Raw genomic sequence first — 18319 nt, 5'->3', positions numbered from 1 at the left:
TTCGTAACAACGCTGAAATGGAAAGTGAAAGCAACTTTACCTGTCCGGGGAAACGTCACACTCAGGGGCGTGGCCATCATTTTAGAAGTGAAGGGGACAAATTGTTCAGAGGTCTATTGAGTGATTTATCATCCTCTCGCATTCAGTTGCACCTCTCCTTAGCAGCTAAAGAACCACATAACCACAAACAGCACAGCACCAGGGAACCGACTTTGGTTCTTTAAAATGATATACTGTCAAAATCTATAAATCCTATAAAGTAAAATTTATAAATAGAATTAAGAATAGTAGTAGTGACATAGCTAGTTATATTCTCTTCTCACTTGTGACCCTGCATAATCCTCCCTGTTGGCCTCTGGTCCACTGTCTCCTCTCTCACCCTGCTCTTTCTGTTGTGGCAATAAAGATTAAAAAACATGTGGAAAGCAACATTTTGAAATAGAATTAGGAATACAGTAATAATAATCAGCAAATTCATGTACTTTAAACTTTAACTACCACAAAAATAAATTAAATCTTTACAAAAATAACAGTCAAAGGAACACAAATACATTTATATTCTTATTTTCTACCCAGAAGTGAGTAATCTTAGAGTAGCCAAAATAGTAACGTTACTCAAGTAAGAGTATTGTTACTTTAGAATAATATTACTCAAGTAAAAGTCAAACGTATTTTGCAACAAAGCAACTGTTAAGAGTACAATTTATCCAAAAAGTTACTCAAGTAAATGTAACTAGTTACTACCGCCTCTAAGTTAGCTAGCTAGCTTAACTAACTAAACTGACATCTATTTGTCATCTTTTAGCTCAACATTATCTCCATTCAACAGCATTACTCAACTTACACGGTTTGTTTGGAAAAAACTGTGTAAAGTCTTTAGCCTCTTGGCTGGTTTGCTGAACATACAGAAGCGCTGCCCAGATCTGAATCACACCAAATATACTCATACACTAAAAAAATAAAGGTGCTTCAGTGGTTCTTCAAATCTCTGGATGGTTCCATGGAGAGTCAAAACTCTGTGATGAACCATTACATTATGCGAAAGGTTCTTCACATTGGAAATGGTTCTTCAGAGCCTGGCATTCTCTTACCATTTGCTGGTCAATGCACATAGGCTATTTTTACACAAATCTGTCTTCACTGCTCAAACAACAATAATTTTCTAGTTATTTGGATATATCTACGCCTACTTGCGGTGTCATGATGCACACTGAACACACCTACGCACAAATTAGGCATTGGGATACTGTGATCAGGTCACCAGCAATAGTTGTTTAGTATTTCTAAAACAGTTTGTGCATAATTTTTCCTGCACAAATAATGCCTAAAACACAAATTATTTCAAAGACATTGAGTGTCAGAGCAGCCTCTCTGAGCCGAACATTCCAGAATCTGCTCTGAACATTCTTGCGCGCAACCGCCGTCTCGCAGAATGTTCTCTCCACTCTGCCTTTTCGCCTGAATTTCTGCTGGAGGAGGAGGTCGCGTTTTGTGGAAGCTGCCAGAAGATTTTATTAACATATTAACCTTTCGGTAAGTGTTTGTAAGAGTGCTTGTTCTACACCAGTTTAGTCTCCTTATCAACCAAAAACATTAGCCATTTGTGGGGGTGACGAAACGAAGTTTATATCCCAATTTTACAAAATGAAAAGTTGAATATTCTTAGCTATCGCTAGCTATAGCAAACAGGTCGGGCACCATTTTGTGAGTAGCTGAATAGCTGCTTTTCAAAACCAAGCAACGTTTTTCTAAGTTATGTTGCTGCTTACATGTTTTTGGTATGCATAAGTAAATTGAATGATTTTTCTAATTCATGTTTATATTTTCAACAGGTATGGCACATTTATGGTCAGTGTCACAAGTTTGTGAATGGCTTGAAGAAGCTGGACTAGGGCATGCAAAGGACAGTTTCATTGGTAGGCCCATATGAATGGACAACATTTTTCAGTGCACGTTTTGTCCAATCAAAAAACCCACTCACAACAAACTTTTAAAGCACCTGAAGCTTTTTCACGAAAACCTAGAGGCATTTTCAGTTACTTGTGGATTTGATGGCTGCCCACGTACATTTTCAAGAGTGAAATCATTACAGAACCACATCCGCAAAAAACACAGAAACTGTCAAGGATATTTGGAAGCAACAGAGACTCCTCCCAGTGGAGAAATTGAACAGGCTTCTCAAGTATCTACATCAGAACTTTTAAATGCACTAATTGAAACACTCACAAGACGGTTGGCGATATTTGCTTTGTATCTTCAGGAAAAATATGTTATTCAAAAATGTGTACCAACAGATGTTATTTATGGGTTTGAAACACTGCTAATCTTTTTCCAAGTTTCTTTCACAGAAATATTTGAAAAATTCTTAGAAGAACGTGGAGTTGATGTTAGTACTTTGCCCCTGTCTATGTTTAGTGAGGATACTCTATTTGAACAATGTTTTAACGCAGTGAATACTCCCTACAAACTAGAAAAATACTGCATTGAACATCTAAATTTGATTGAATCTGTTGAATGTACTCTTAATATTGAAGAAAATGGTAAAAAGCATACTTATCAATATGCTCCCTTGTTAGAGACACTGAAAGTAATACTAGGAGAAAAGTCCACTCTAGAGCACATAATCAATCGGACCGTAGTTGATGATGGATGTTTGGAAGATTTCTGTGATGGGACTATATGTAAGGATTCTCATTGGGATAGTGATTTCTTTTTGAGACTTCACTTTTATAACGATGAATTTGAGATTGTTAACCCTCTAGGATCTAGGAAAACAGTACACAAAATTTCTGCATTTTACTTTACTCTGGGAAACGTTCACCCAAAATACAGGAGTAATTTAAAGCATATCCATCTGTAACGTTCCGTAGAAGTGGGTGGAGCACAGAGGACGGCAGGACAGAGACTGAGTTCGCAAAACTCTTTTATTTTCACTTTTCAGTGGGAAAACGTTTCTCTCTCAGCCACGCACGCACACACATTCCGGTCCTCGGCTTGTGGAGAGAGACCCTCTGCTCTCGCTCTCCCTCCTTAAATAGCCCAGTTTACTGGGGAGAACACACAAAACATAGATTAATCACACTCAGGTGAAGCGATTCTGCCACTTACCTTCCCCAACTCCGCCCTCCTGTCACAGACCGGCGCTTGACCATGCCCCCGCTGCCACATACCCCCAACGCCCGACTCAGGCCGGGCGCCCGTCCGGCCCGCAGCCGACTCCCCCCCCCCCGACGGGAGAGGAAGTCCGCAACGACCATCTGCGCCCCCGGCCTGTGGACCACCTTGAAGTTGAAAGGTTGGAGCGCTAGATACCAACGGGTGATCCGCGCGTTGGCATCCTTCATGCGGTGGAGCCACTGGAGGGGCGCGTGGTCCGAACAGAGGGTGAAAGAGCGCCCCAGCAGGTAGTAACGGAGGGCGAGGACCGCCCACTTGATCGCCAGACACTCTTTCTCGATAGTGCTGTAGCGCCCCTCACGCACCGACAGCTTCCGGCTGATGTATAATACTGGGCGATCCTCTCCCCCCACCTGCTGGGACAAAACGGCCCCCAGCCCTCTGTCCGACGCATCCGTCTGTAACAAAAAAGGGAGAGAGAAGTCAGGGGAGTGTAAAAGTGGCCCCCCACACAGTGCAGCCTTTACCTCAGAGAAAGCCCGCTGGCACTGCTCCGTCCACTGGACCGGATCTGGCGCCCCCTTTTTAGTGAGGTCAGTCAGCGGGCTGGTGACGTCCGAATAATTAGGTATAAACCTACGATAATAGCCAGCCAGCCCCAGGAACTGTCTCACCCCCTTTTTGGTCTTAGGCCTCGGGCAGGCCGCAATCGCTTCTGTCTTATTAATTTGGGGACGCACCTGCCCGTTACCCAAGTGGAAGCCCAGACACCGTAATTCCACCCGCCCAATCGCACACTTCTTCGGGTTGGCAGTGAGCCCCGCCCGCCTCAGCGACCTAAGGACGGCCCTCAGGTGTTGCAGGTGCCGCTGCCAGTCATTACTATAAATGATGATGTCATCCAAGTAAGCGGCCGCATAGGTGGCGTGGGGCCGGAGGATCCGGTCCATCAGCCGCTGAAACGTAGCGGGCGCCCCAAACAGCCCAAACGGAAGTGTGACAAACTGGTGTAAGCCGAACGGTGTGGAAAAGGCCGTTTTTTCCCGGGATAATGGAGTCAAGGGGATCTGCCAATATCCCTTCGTCAAATCCAGTGTCGAGTAAAAGCGAGCCATGCCTAGTCGATCGAGCAGCTCATCAATACGAGGCATTGGGTACGCGTCGAATTTAGACACCGCGTTGACTTTTCTATAGTCCACACAGAACCGGACCGAGCCGTCGGCCTTGGGAACCAAGACCACCGGGCTGCTCCAGTCACTGTGGGACTCCTCGACGATGCCCATTTCGAGCATGGCCTGAAGTTCTTCCGGGACCACCTTTTTTTTGTGTTCGGGTAATCTATAAGGACAGCTACGCACTACCACCACCGGGGGCGTCTCTATGTGGTGTTCTATGAGGTTGGTGCGACCAGGCAGGGGCGAGAACACATCCGAAAACTCGGCCTGCAACTGGGCGACCTCCGTGAGTTGGGTCGGGGAGAGGTGGTCTCCACAGGGGACCGGAGAGGTGCGAGATGCCAATGACCCTTTTTGGACCTCCGGCCCCAGCTCCGCCTTCTCCGGAACTACCGACACCAACGCCACGGGGACCTCCTAGTTCCAGAGCTTCAGCAGATTGAGGTGGTAGATCTGTAGCGCCCCCTCCCTGTCCATTCGCCTAACCTCATAGTCGACGTCCCCGACTCGCCGTGTGACCTCGAAGGGCCCTTGCCACTTGGCGATTAATTTGGAGCTCGACGTGGGCAGCAGGACGAGTACCTTATCTCCCGGAGTGAACTCTCTAAGGCACGTGCCCTTGTTGTACAGGCGGGTTTGCTGTTCCTGGGCCTGCCGCAAATTCTCCTGAGTTAAGTGGGTGAGCGTGTGGAGTTTTGCGTGCAGATCCATAATGTATTGAATTTCATTTTTGCTCTGCGAAGGTCCCTCCTCCCAATTTTCCCGCAGTACATCTAAGATGCCGCGCGGCTTACGCTCATACAATAATTCAAACTGGGAGAACCCCGTGGAGGCTTGCGGGACCTCTCGCACTGCAAACAGCAAGGGTTCGAGCCACTTATCCCAGTTACGTGCGTCCTCACTTACGAATTTTTTGATAATATTCTTGAGGGTGCGGTTGAACCGTTTGACTAAACCGTCCGTCTGTGGGTGATACACGCTGGTGTGGATCGGCTTAATACCCAGTAGCCCATACAGTTCGGCCAGTGTTCGTGACATAAATGAGGTGCCTTGGTCAGTCAGAATCTCTTTCGGGATTCCGACCCGGGAGATGACGTGGAAGAGGGCCTCTGCAATACTACGTGCTGAGATATTGCGAAGAGGCACCGCCTCCGGGTATCGCGTTGCATAGTCCACCAGAACCAATATAAAGCGGTACCCTCGTGTTGACCGATCTAATGGCCCGACGAGATCCATCCCAATTCTTTCAAACGGGGTCTCAATTAATGGTAGGGGGCGCAAAGGCGCTTTTGGAATGGCCGCTGGATTTACTAACTGGCATTCGCGGCACGCCGTACACCACTTACGGACGTCGCCGCGAATCCCCGGCCAATAGAATCAGGCCATTATCCGGGCGAGTGTTTTATCCTGCCCGAGGTGTCCCGCCATGGGATTAAAGTGAGCCGCCTGGAATACCAATTCCCGGCGGCTCTTTGGAATTAACAACTGGGTGACATGCTCCTTCGTCTGAGTGTCCTGCGTCACTCGGTACAACCTATCCTTTAAAATGGAAAAATAGGGGAAGGTCGGGGTGGCGTTCGGCTGGAGCGTTTGACCATCGATTACTCTCACTTGGTCAAACGCGTGTCGCAGAGTTTCGTCTCGCGATTGTTCCAGTGGGAAATCCGCCAGGGATTCCCCAATAGAAAGAGGAGGGGCCGGGGGCTCCTCACTCTGTCGCGGAGATGACGTAGACGGCTCTGCGACCGCAGCTCCAGCCAAAACGACACCGGGACCCCCCCCCCACTAACCGGCAGGACCCACTCTTTACTAGGTGTGCCATCAACCCCCGGAATCCCGGCCAATCAGTCCCCAAGATCAAAGAGTGGGTAAGGCGAGGATTAACCACCGCCTTTACTATGGATTTGTCCCCTCTGAAATGTATGTGGACCGACACCAACGGGTAGCAGTGAACATCCCCGTGCACACACAACACCTTCACCCCTTGTGCTCCCCCCAATGCCTCGTCTTGCACCAGGCTTTGGCGGATCGAGGTCTGGTTGCAACCCGAATCCACCAACGCCTGATATGTCGCCCCTTGTACACTTACCGGTATGCGATACGCTCCGGCCTGATCGAGGGCAGCCTCTGGCGCATCGGGGATCCGCACCACCACCCCCACCTCCATCGCGACACACTGTTGCTGCAGGTGGCCCGGTTCCCCGCAGCGCCAGCAAACCGGCCCGGGCCTCCCCTCTGCAGCTGTGGTTTGAGGGTCACTCACCTGAGGGGGGGGAGAGACAGACACAGAAGGGAGAAACGGGAGGGCACCACGGGTGCGGCGGGCCGGCTGGGGTGGAGCCGGCCCCCGCCTCCATGGTGGGGGAATGGGGCGAGGACGGGACACGGGAGGAGGGGGAAGAGAGAGAGAAAGAGAAGAGGAGAGAGAAGATGATGACAGCTGTTGTCCTGCCGCCGGGACAGCCGCCAGATGATCATCCGCCAGTCCTACGGCCTGATCCAGCGACGCCGGGTGGTGGCACTGGACCCACTCCTCGGTTCCGGCGGGTAGGCGGGCGATGAACTGTTCCAGTGCCACCTGGTCGATGATCCCCTCGGCGTCGCGATCTTCGGCCCTCAGCCACCGCCAGCAGGCGTCCCGGAGCTGCTGGCCGAACGCAAACGGGCTGCCGACTTCCTCCATTCGCAGCGCGCGGAAGCGCTGGCGCTGCTGCTCCGGTGTGCGCCCCACGCGCTGGAGGACAGCCCGGCGAAGGTCGGCGTAGGCCAGCCGGTGGTCGGCGGGGAGCTGTAGTGCGACTAACTGCGCCTCTCCCGTCAGGAGGGGGAGGAGGCGCGCCGTGCGCTGCTCCATCGGCCACCCCGAGGCTTCGGCGACCTGTTCGAACAACGTGATGAATGCCTCGGGGTCATCCTGCGGGCCCATCTTAGTCAAGGTGATCGGAGATGGGCCCGTGGCCGGGGCGCTGGTGGACCCCGCCGACGCGAGGAGGCGCCGGAACGCCTCTCGGTCTTCCTGTTGAGCCAGCACCAGGGCTTCGAAGCGCTGCTCCTGCTCCTTCCGGAGCGTGACGAGTGCCTGGTGCTGGCTCTGCTGAGCCGTGGCGAGGGCGTGGATCAAGTCCGCGAACTGGGAGGATTCCATGGGGCTGCAGGACAGGTGCTCCACGATTCCCGGGTTTCGGCACCACTGTAACGTTCCGTAGAAGTGGGTGGAGCACAGAGGACAGCAGGACAGAGACTGAGTTCGCAAAACTCTTTTATTTTCACTTTTCAGTGGGAAAACGTTTCTCTCTCAGCCACGCACGCACACACATTCCGGTCCTCGGCTTGTGGAGAGAGACCCTCTGCTCTCGCTCTCCCTCCTTAAATAGCCCGGTTTACTGGGGAGAACACACAAAACATAGATTAATCACACTCAGGTGAAGCGATTCTGCCACTTACCTTCCCCAACTCCGCCCTCCTGTCACAGACCGGCGCTTGACCACGCCCCCGCTGCCACACCATCTTTCAATCCTTGTTTATAATAGCTTGTTGAAACAGTACAGGTCAGCCAGAATTTTGGAGCCCCTTATTTCTGATATACAGAAGTTGCAAACTGATGGCATTGAAGTGCTATATGAAGGAAGACACCTTTGCTTTACGGGCACAATAGTTACAGTATCAGCAGACAACCTCTCTGCACACTCCCTTGCAGGTTTTCGTGGTTCCTTTAGCAGTGGGCGTGTTTGCCGGTATTGTTTATGTCACTATAAGGACCTTTCACAGAAAACAAATGAAGATGAATGTGTTTTACGGACACCAGATGTACACAGTTACCACCGACAGTGTGTAGCTGAAGACCCAAATACAAGCTCATTGTATGGAGTGACCGGTCCGTGTGCCTTTAGTGAGATACCAAGCTTCAGTGTAACTAACGCATTCCCTCCGGATGTTATGCACGATTTTCTTGAAGGAGTTGTTCCTCATGTCATAAAATTACTTGTGAGAAGTCTTCACCGAGAAAAAGTAGTTGGTGTGCAGGATATTTCTGTTGCTCTGGCAGGGTTCACTTTTGGACAGAATGATGCTTCAAGTAAGCCTGCCCCAATTTCTGAAAGACTTGTGTTAGATGGTAGACTTGCAGGGAAAGCAATTGAAAAGTGGACATTATTCCGGACACTTCCCTTTATTATTGGAGACAAAATTCCAAAAGACAACAAGACATGGCAACTTTTTCTGTGCCTTAGGGAAATTGGAGAAATAATCTTGGCACCTACTATAAGTGCTAGTTGGATCAATTATTTGGACTTTTTGATTTCCTCCTTTTTGGTTGATTTCAGGAGATTGTTTCCTAATAAGATCACTCCAAAGGTACATTTCTTGCTTCATTACCCTCGATTGATTGAGGAGTTTGGTCCACCTAGAGCACATTGGTGCATGCGTTATGAGGCAAAGCACCTGTACTTTAAACAAGTTGCTGAAATAAACTGTAACTTCAAGAATATCTGTCTCTCTCTCGCTACAAGAAACCAATTCAGGCAATGTTGGGACTGGCTGTCGGGCAACAAATTTGAGAGACAGAGAAGCTCAGCAGTCTCACCTTTGAAGTATCATGAACTTGACATTGTTGTGAAGGAAAAACTCAGACTTGCTAATGTGACAGAAGAGGAAACATTCTGGACCTGCAAAGAGGTTGATATAGACACTGTGACCTACTCTGTTGGTGACTATTTCATCCTGGATTTGTTCCAGGATGAAATTCCTCTTTTTATAAAAGTCACACAGATTTTGAATGCCAGAGCAAATTGGTTTATTATCGCTGAACTTCTCAATACCTTGTCCTTTGATGCCCATTTTCACGCTTATGAAATAAGCCCAACAGCTAATCACATTCTCTTTAAACCTGGTGAAGAGTTGGATTATCACCGGATGGATCTTTATGAACTAGCTGGCAGGCAGTTCATAACACTAGTCCATCGGCCACATAAAACATTTGTTTAGTGGTAAGGTAATTTTTTTTTCTTTTTTGAGAATAAAAATGTCTATATGTCATGTAAACTAAACCCAATTTTTTTCTCACTCTATCCAGAAAATGAAGTCAATGGCGTCACCCTTACTAAAATGACGGAACGAATGAGCGAACGAATGTTTCCTAAAATTAAGGACCAAGTTCAATTTATGGCTATTCTAGATAAACTTAAGTTGTAAGTAATTAAATTAAATAAAATTAAGTAATTCTTGAATTTCCTTCAGGATGAATAAAGTACTATCTTATCTTAAACAAATTTCAATATGTTAATTGCCAAGTTGTCAATGTGAGCTACAGTACAGTTATTTACATTTAGGATAGGCATTGAATTAGGTAATCTCAGGAAGCCATTGATGTCTCAGAATGCAATGTGTTGTTACAGTATATGAAATGTATTGTAAATGTATATTTTTTCTAATTGACAGGGAAAACAGCCATGAAGTTCAAGTGAGATATGAGACGTCAGCGATGACAGTGACACCAGTTTCCTGTGATATCATCCTCCCACCTTTTCTCAAAAGTGCTTTAATTTCACAAGATCCACAGTTCATATATCCAGGGAAGAACAAACTGAAAAACGCCCTCATTCAGGCTTTGTTCGACCACCTCTGTCAAAAAACTATGTAAGTGTCACTCATCCTTCATTATATTTTGAATTACAAAATTATTTATGTAGGTAGAGTTTCTGTGAAGCCTGTTTTCCCTACACGATCTTCCGAAGAAGCCAGATAAATCGTTTGGGTTACACTTTACTTGAGGTTTGAACATAAGAGCGACATGAACCTGCCATAAACATGACATGACACATATCATGAACATGTAATGACACTTCAGGATGTTCATGACTGTTGTCATTAAGTGTCATTCGTTTTTTGTAATGTAAAGTCTACCCTGTTTGGGGGTCAGACATTACAAAAACGAATGAAACTTAATGACAACAGTCATAAACATTCTGAAGTGTCATTACATGTTACATGATACGCGTCATGTCATGTTTATGGCAAGTTCATGCCGCTCTTATGTTGAAACTTCAATTAAAGTGTTACCATAGTTTGTTTAGTCAGTGTGTGCGAAACACTGAACACTGTTTTGTCTATGTCCTTAGGTATCCCTCTCACACACAATATGTTCTAACACTGAGATCAACATTGATTCGCTTCCCTTTTCTCAGGGAGAAATATGGCTCTGGATATGTAAGTAATAAAATTAGCTTAGGGTTATGAGGTCTGAATACAGTGGAAACCAGAGTTTTTTTCCCTGACTGTCAATCATTAAATCAGAGTAAAGGATTTCTGTTTTAGGTCAGTTAATATTAAAATGTTTATTATTATTATTATTATTATTATTATTATTATTATGGCGGCACGGTGGTGTAGTGGTTAGCGCTGTCGCCTCACAGCAAGAAGGTCCTGGGTTCGAGCCCCGGGGCCGGCGAGGGCCTTTCTGTGTGGAGTTTGCATGTTCTCCCCGTGTCCGCGTGGGTTTCCTCCGGGTGCTCCGGTTTCCCCCACAGTCCAAAGACATGCAGGTTAGGTTAACTGGTGACTCTAAATTGACCGTAGGTGTGAATGTGAGTGTGAATGGTTGTCTGTGTCTATGTGTCAGCCCTGTGATGACCTGGCGACTTGTCCAGGGTGTACCCCGCCTTTCGCCCGTAGTCAGCTGGGATAGGCTCCAGCTTGCCTGCGACCCTGTAGAAGGATAAAGCGGCTAGAGATAATGAGATGAGATGAGATTATTATTATTATTATTATTATTATTACTATTTGTTAAATTTCAGAATAAAAAGAGCTACCTTTTTCAGTATTGTCCACAATTTTTTTGATAGGATTGAGATGAGGGCTTTGCACCCAGGCTTTAACTTGCTGGCTGTTGTCTTGAGATGTTAGGACCTCTGTTCCCATGTACAGCTGCAAACTGTGGTTTTGAAGCAATGGTTACATGAGCGTGTCAAGATCATGTTGTGGAAATGTTTTGCTGCAAGAGAGACACCAGATTCATTCACATAGTATAATTTCAGAAAAATGACTGAAACTGTTTTCTTTTCCTTAGGATGCCTTGCTCGAATCACTTTGAAACAAATTTAAGAAAGAAAGAAGACCACTAATCAACTCTGAAGAAGTTTCCAAAATGAAAGAGAAGTACTCGGCACGCCATTCAGGACGAAAGCGGGGAGGTGAGACTGAGGAGGTTTGCCTGCAGAAGAGGAGCTGTGAACAGGCAAGAAATGGAGCGCCAGCATTTGTTGAGGCAGGTTAAATGCATAAATTGAACTCAGATCACCGCTTCCCTCTGCTCTTCTGGTATGTAAAATCAGTGTTGATGATGACAAAGGTAACAGTTTGGCATTTTTGTTTTTGGTTCTGCACTGTAGGTTTCCTTGGATTCTGCAGAAGACTTGAGGTCCATCCTGCAGCACATTGAGGTTTTGCAGCAGGAGCATCATAAGGCGAGGCCAAGTTTTGACATAATTCTACAGAGACTCGACAGAACCAAGACCTATTGCCAGCACTACATTCAAAACCACACCACTGCAGAAGTCCTTAAAGAATTTCCCTGTCTCATGAGACCAAATCTTGTAAGTATATGTATTGGAGAATATAAATAAATTTTTATTTACAGTATTTATTACACGGCTCTTTGTAATGCTGTAGAATGCTCCATTCACTTCAGTGGGCTTTCCCAACGTTCTACGGTCTGATATTTCTTGATAACGGACCATTGCTAAGTATAACAGACCCCGGAAGCTATTATCCATCTTAATCATTAAAATGACAATGAAAGCAATGATAAACAATGCTTCATTGCATGTTATTGATATCTTCAGTAGGTAGCCGTGTAATAAGCGGGATAACATTCTGCGAGGCGGTCATTATCGTGGAATATCTCCCTTCAGAGTGATGCCACAGGTAGGCCTCGGGCTGCGCTGCTTCACCCTATTGGGAGTTATTCCACAATAATGACCGCCTCGCAGAACGTTATCTCTTACTTATGTATTTAGACATTTTATCCAAAGTGACTTCCGCCGTGCCTTGCTCAAGGGTGGCAAGTGGTGGCAGCTGAGAATTTTCACATCTTTTCTGGCTACAGCTTGCTAACCCATACACTAAGACTACACTGCCACTGCTCCCTACAGTAAATCTGCCGTTTGTCTAGCTCAAGAACAACCAACTTTGTTTGTACAATCATCAATTTTCTTCTGTCTACTGCAGCTCCTTGGAGAGATGAAAAGAATCCACCAGATTGACGCTGATAAAGCCATCCTAGCCAAAATGGGAGAATTTGCGCCAAAGTTGTTAGAAAAGGCCCCTAAAGGTACAGTTTTTTTCCCTTAAAAAACGTGTAGCCATTGAGCACAGTTACATGCAGGGATTATTCCGAATCTAAACTAATAGTGGTGATATTCGGTTTGCACAGAAGTCATGTAAACTCAATTGATTGATTGACATCAATCAATTACAAATACCAGAATACGGTTTGGCCGTATTCTGGTATCTGGCATAACCCAAATGTCGCCAATATTCCGTTTAAAACCGTAATAGTCCTTGCATGTAACTGTGGTCAGTGAGCACAAATTCAATCACAATAGTGTGAGCCAGTGAAGTCTGTGAGGGCTCAGGTCTTAGAGAGGATTCAGCAACTGACATATAAATTGTGCTTGTTTTCAAACCATTTAGAATTGTTGATTTCTGAATCACTGATTTTCTACAGGTGCTTTAAAAGACACCTGCCTTCAGACACTGCAATCATGTGAGGATGAGCAGGAAAGAAAAGGTGTGTATGTTTTTCATTTAAGGAACACTATGCAGTTTTCGCTGTAGAAACTTCTAGTCCTTGAGCAAGACGCCCAAATTTGGCCCATCTGTACCACTAAAGAGCAGTGAGTCTCGATGTTTGCATTGCATTTAGCGTAACTTTTAATGTTTTATCAGGAGGTTTATGTCTATAATACAGTATATATATCCATGGAGAGCTATATTAGAGGGGAATAGTTTATAATTCAACTTATAGATATCCACACAAAACCTCATCTGATTATTCACATTGACATCTGTGGCAGTTTGTGTAAAGGGGTGGAGCACAGAAGGACGGCAGGACAGAACTGAGCATACAAAACTCTCTTTATTCAGCTTTTCAGCTGTAAATACGCAGACACACGCACACACATTAGCTGTCTGGTTATCGAGAGTGTCCCTCTGTTCTCACTCTCTCTCCTTAAGAAGGGCGCGGTCCCTGGGAAGACACACAAACATCAATTAACAACAGGTGAAATGATTCTGCCACTTAACTTCCCCGACTCCGCCCTCCTGTCACAGACCGATGCTAGACCACGCCCCCGCTGCCACATACCCCCACCGCCCGACTCAGGCCGGGCAGCCGTCCGGCCCGCAGCCGACTCCCCCCCCCCTTGACGGGAGAGGAAGTCCGCCACGACCATCTGCGCCCCCGGCCTGTGGATCACCTTGAAGTTAAAGGGTTGGAGTGCCAGATACCAACGGGTGATCCGCGCATTGGCATCCTTCATGCGGTGGAGCCACTGGAGGGGCGCGTGGTCCGAACAGAGGGTGAAAGGGCGTCCCAGCAGGTAGTACCGGAGGGCGAGGACCGCCCACTTGATTGACAGGCACTCCTTTTCGATGGTACTGTAGCGCCCCTCACGCACCGACAGCTTGCGGCTAATGTACAAGACAGGGCGATCCTCCCCCTCCACCTGCTGGGACAAAACGGCCCCCAGCCCTCTGTCCGACGCATCCGTCTGCAACATAAAAGGGAGAGAAAAGTCAGGGGAGTGTAAAAGTGGCCCCCCACACAGTGCAGCCTTAACCTTAGAAAAAGCCCGCTGGCATTGCTCCGTCCACTGGACCGGATCTGGTGCCCCCTTTTTAGTCAGATCAGTCAGCGGGCTGGTGACGTCCGAATAATTAGGTATAAACCTACGATAATAGCCAGCCAGCCCCAGGAACTGTCTCACCCCCTTTTTGGTCTTGGGCCTCGGGCAGGCCGCAATTGCTGCAGTCTTGTTAATTTGGGGACGCACCTGCCCGTTGCCCAAGTGGAAGCCCAGATACCGTACTTCCACCCGCCCAATCGCACACTTCTTCGGGTTGGCCGTGAGACCCGCCCGCCTCAGCGACCTAAGGACGGCCCTCAGGTGTTGTAGGTGCCGCGGCCAGTCATTACTATAAATAATGATATCATCCAAGTACGCGGCCGCATAGGTGGCGTGGGGGCGGAGGACCCTGTCCATCAGCCGCTGAAACGTAGCAGGCGCCCCAAACAGCCCAAAAGGAAGTGTGACGAATTGGTGTAAGCCGAACGGTGTGGAAAAGGCCGTTTTTTCACGGGATAATGGAGTCAAGGGGATCTGCCAATAACCCTTTGTTAAATCCAGTGTCGAGTAAAAACGAGCCGTGCCTAGCCGATCGAGCAACTCATCAATACGAGGCATTGGGTACGCATCGAATTTAGACACCGCGTTGACTTTTCTATAGTCCACACAGAACCGGACCGACCCGTCGGCCTTGGGTACCAAGACCACTGGGCTGCTCCAGTCACTGTGGGACTCCTCGACGATGCCCATTTCAAGCATGGCCTCGAGTTCTTCCCGAACCACCTTTTTCTTGTGTTCGGGTAACCTGTAAGGGCGGCTACGCACTACCACCCCCGGGGGCGTCTCAATGTGGTGCTCTATGAGGTTAGTGCGGCCGGGCAGGGGTGAGAACACGTCCGAAAACTCGGTCTGCAACTGGGCAACCTCCGCGAGTTGGGTCGGGGAGAGGTGGTCTCCACAGGGGACCGGAGAGGGACGTGATGCTAATGTTCCTTTTTGAACCTCCGGCCCCAGCTCCGCCTTCTCTGGAACCACCGACACCAATGCCACGGGGACCTCCTCGTTCCAGAGTTTGAGTAGGTTGAGGTGGTATATCTGTAGCGCCCCACCCCTGTCCGTTCGTTTCACCTCATAGTCGACGTCCCCGACTCGCCGTGTGACCTCAAAGGGTCCTTGCCACTTGGCGACTAATTTAGAGCTCGATGTGGGCAACAGTACGAGTACTTTCTCTCCCGGTGCAAACTCTCTAAGGCGCGTACCCTTGTCGTACAGGCGGGTTTGCCGTTCTTGGGCCTGCCGCAAATTCTCCTGGGTTAGTTGTGTGAGTGTGTGGAGTTTTGCGCGCAGGTCAATAACGTATTGAATTTCATTTTTGCTTGGTGAAAGTCCCTCCTCCCAATTTTCTCGCAGCACATCTAAAATGCCGCGTGGCTTACGCCCATATAATAATTCAAACGGGGAGAACCCCGTGGAGGCTTGGGGGACTTCTCGCACTGCAAAGAGCAAGGGTTCGAGCCATTTATCCCAGTTACGCGCGTCCTCACTTACAAATTTCTTAATTATGTTTTTAAGGGTGCGATTAAACCGTTCCACTAAGCCGTCCGTTTGTGGGTGATAAACGCTGGTGCGGATCGGCTTAATACCTAATAACCCATACAGTTCCTTCAGTGTTCGTGACATAAACGAGGTGCCTTGATCAGTCAGAATCTCCTTCGGGATTCCAACTCGGGAGATGACGCGGAAGAGCGCCTCCGCAATACTGCGTGCTGAGATATTGCGAAGAGGCACTGCTTCCGGGTATCGCGTTGCATAGTCCACCAGAACTAATATAAAGCGGTACCCTCGTGCTGACCAATCTAATGGCCCGACGAGATCCATGCCAATTCTTTCGAACGGGGTCTCGATTAACGGTAGAGGGCGCAAAGGCGCTTTTGGAATGGCCGCTGGGTTTACTAACTGGCATTCGCGGCATGCCGTACACCACCTACGGACATCGCCGCGAATCCCCGGCCAATAGAATCGGGCCATTATTCGGGCTAGTGTTTTATCCTGCCCTAAGTGTCCAGCCATGGGATTAAAGTGAGCCGCCTGGAATACCAATTCCCGGCGGCTCTTCGGAATTAACAGCTGCGTGACACGCTCTTTAGTTTGAGTGTCCTGCGTCACTCGGTATAATCTATCCTTCATAATCGCGAAGTAGGGGAAGGACGGGGTGGCGTTCGGCTGGAGCGTTTGACCATCGATTACTCTCACTTGGTCAAACGCATGCCGCAGAGTCTCGTCTCGCGATTGCTCTAACGGGAAATCCGCGAGGGATTCCCCAATAGAGAGAGGAGGAGCCGGCGGCTCCTCACTCTGGCGCGGAGATGACATAGACGGCTCTGTGACAGCTGCTCCCGCCAAAGCGACACTGGGACCTCCCCCTGTCAAATGGCAGGACCCACTCTTGACCAAGTGCGTCATTAAACCCCGAAATCCCGGCCAATCAGTCCCCAAAATTAAAGAGTGGGTAAGGCGAGGATTAACCGCCGCCTTCACTATAAATTTTTCCCCTCTGAAAATAATGTGGACCGACACTAAAGGGTAGTTGTGAACATCCCCGTGCACACATAACACCACCAATTGTGCTCCCCCCAATGCCTCGTCTTGCACCAGGTTTTGGTGGATTGAGGTCTGATTACAGCCAGAATCCACCAACGCCTGATATGTATCCCCTTGGATACTCACCGGTATGCGATACGCTCCGGCCCGATCGAGGGCGGCTCCTGGCGCGTTGGGGATCCGAACCACCGCGCCCACCTCCATTATCGAGCACTGCTGTTGGAGGTGGCCCGGTTCCCCGCAGCGCCAGCAAACCGGCCCAGGCTTCCTCTCTGCACTAGTGCTCTGGGGCTCACTCACCTGAGGGGGGGGAGAGACAGACACAGAAGGGAGACACGGAAGGGCACCGCGGGTGCGGCGGGCCGGCTGAGGTGGCGCCGGCCCCCGTCTCCGCGGTGGGGGAATGGGGCGAGGAGAAGACACAGGAGGAAGAGAGAGAGAGAGAGAGAGAGGAGAGAAGAAAAGAGGTCGTCTGCTGTCCTGCCGTCGGGACAGCCGCCAGATGATCCTCCGCCAGCTCGATTGCCTGATCCAGCGACGCCGGGCGGTGGCACTGGACCCACTCTGCGGTTCCCGCTGGTAGACGCGCGACGAACTGTTCCAGTACCACCTGGTCGATGAGTCCCTCGGCGTCGCAGCTGTCGGCCCTCAACCACTGCCAGCAGGCGTCCCGGAGTTGCTGGCCAAACGCGAACGGCCGGCCGACTTCCTCCAAGTGCAGAGCGCGGAAACGCTGATGATGTTGCTCTGGGGTGCGTCCCACCCGCTGGAGGACGGCCCGGCGAAGGTCCGCGTAGGCCAGCCGGCGGTCGGCGGGGAGCTGTAGCGCGGCCAGCTGCGCCTCTCCTGTTAGCAGGGGAAGGAGGCGCGCGGCGCGCTGTTCCACCGGCCACCCCGAGGTCTCTGCTACCTGCTCAAAGAGCGTGAAGAATGCCTCGGGGTCGTCCTGCGGGCCCATCTTCGTGAGGGTGAGGGGGGAAGGGCCCGCGGCGGTGGAGTTGGTGGACCCCGCCGACGCGAGGAGGTGCCGGAACGCCCGACGATCTTTCTGTTGCGCCAGCACCAGGGCCTCGAACCGTTGTTCTTGCTCCTTTCGGAGGGCGAGCAGCCCCTGGTGCTGGCTCTGTTGGGCCGTGGCGAAGGCGTGGATCAGGTCGGCGAAGGTGGAGGACTCCATGGGGCTGTTGTCTTCTGTGCTCATTCCCGGGTTTCGGCACCACTGTGGCAGTTCGTGTAAAGGGGTGGAGCACAGAAGGACGGCAGGACAGAACTGAGCATACAAAACTCTCTTTATTCAGCTTTTCAGCTGTAAATACGCAGACACACGCACACACATTAGCTGTCTGGTTATCGAGAGTGTCCCTCTGTTCTCACTCTCTCTCCTTAGGGCCCTGTCACACTACGACGTTCTCACCAGCGTTCGAGTAACGTGTTGCGAAACGCAGAGGAACGTCGAGAACGTTAGAAAAAAGTTACAAGAAAGTTAGACGAGCGTCGGCAAACGTTGGGGAACGTCGAGGGACGTCGGCGAACGCTGAGGGTGAAAAATAGTTTTGGGTGTGCACAAAAATTCAGGACGTTCTA

At 49.2% G+C, this 18319-nt stretch overlaps 1 long non-coding RNA gene across 1 annotated transcript; it reads left to right on the top strand.

Moving 5' to 3' along the window:
• Positions 1-11791: 11791 nt before the first annotated feature.
• Positions 11792-13078, top strand: LOC132870472 (uncharacterized). Its single transcript, XR_009651115.1, has 3 exons — positions 11792-11881; positions 12516-12618; positions 13015-13078. It is a non-coding gene; the product is annotated as an uncharacterized LOC132870472 (long non-coding RNA).
• Positions 13079-18319: the final 5241 nt, after the last annotated feature.

Source organism: Neoarius graeffei, chromosome 22, assembly GCF_027579695.1.
Source record: "Neoarius graeffei isolate fNeoGra1 chromosome 22, fNeoGra1.pri, whole genome shotgun sequence".
Taxonomy (NCBI): Eukaryota; Metazoa; Chordata; class Actinopteri; order Siluriformes; family Ariidae; genus Neoarius; species Neoarius graeffei.
Note: the sequence above shows the minus strand (reverse complement) of the source record. Positions and strands in the feature narration are given on the sequence as shown.